The sequence below is a fragment of the Phaseolus vulgaris genome, chromosome 4 (assembly GCF_000499845.2).
Source record: "Phaseolus vulgaris cultivar G19833 chromosome 4, P. vulgaris v2.0, whole genome shotgun sequence".
Classification (NCBI taxonomy): Eukaryota; Viridiplantae; Streptophyta; class Magnoliopsida; order Fabales; family Fabaceae; genus Phaseolus; species Phaseolus vulgaris.
The window spans coordinates 21,573,875-21,574,628 of NC_023756.2; positions in this window are offsets into that span (position 1 = coordinate 21,573,875).

The window sequence follows — 754 nt, forward strand, 5'->3', positions numbered from 1 at the left end:
GCAAACCCTAGTAAGCTAGGGTTTTTATAAGTTTTTCCTTGTGCCTCTAGGTTTTTAGATTTAGGGTTTCCATCCTATGCTATTTTGTGATCCAAAAATACAAGGTCAAATAAAAGGAACCCTATTCTACTATTTACATATTTTTATACAAGGCATCAAAACTTATTTCTTTTATGTATTTTTTCCCTTCAGAACTAAATATTAACCTATAGAAATAATCAAATAGTGAAATGAACGAAATATGTATAGAAGAAATAAGAATAAAAAATATAGGACAAGACCTGTATTTCAAAGTCAATGTACTCCTTATAAGATAGATAAACACTACAAGAAAATTGTCCCGACCAGTCCTCGGTCATCGACCCCACTGACTGACCTCAGACATCGCACACTGGTGCTTGGTAATGGAAGGGGCCACGTTAGGTGGGCCCCAGACGCACTTACCAGGGGATTGCTTAGTCTTCGGACATTAGTATCGTAGACCCCGACATTGGAGATCGACATCAGACCTCGTCAACAAAAGGATAGATCGGACATCGGCGGTTTGAACGTTGTAGTGGGCCACGTAAGGTGGGCCCTAGAATTATGCTAAGTTAACAGTTAAGACATTAGATATTTGAGAAGCCTAAGTCACGAAGGATCCATGCACGTGGTGTGTATATCGCATGCAAGCGCGACACAAGTGAATAATCCTAGGAGGCTCTAAGGCCCATTAGGGTTAGGGTTTCTAGGGAAAGCTGCATGCATGGCACGT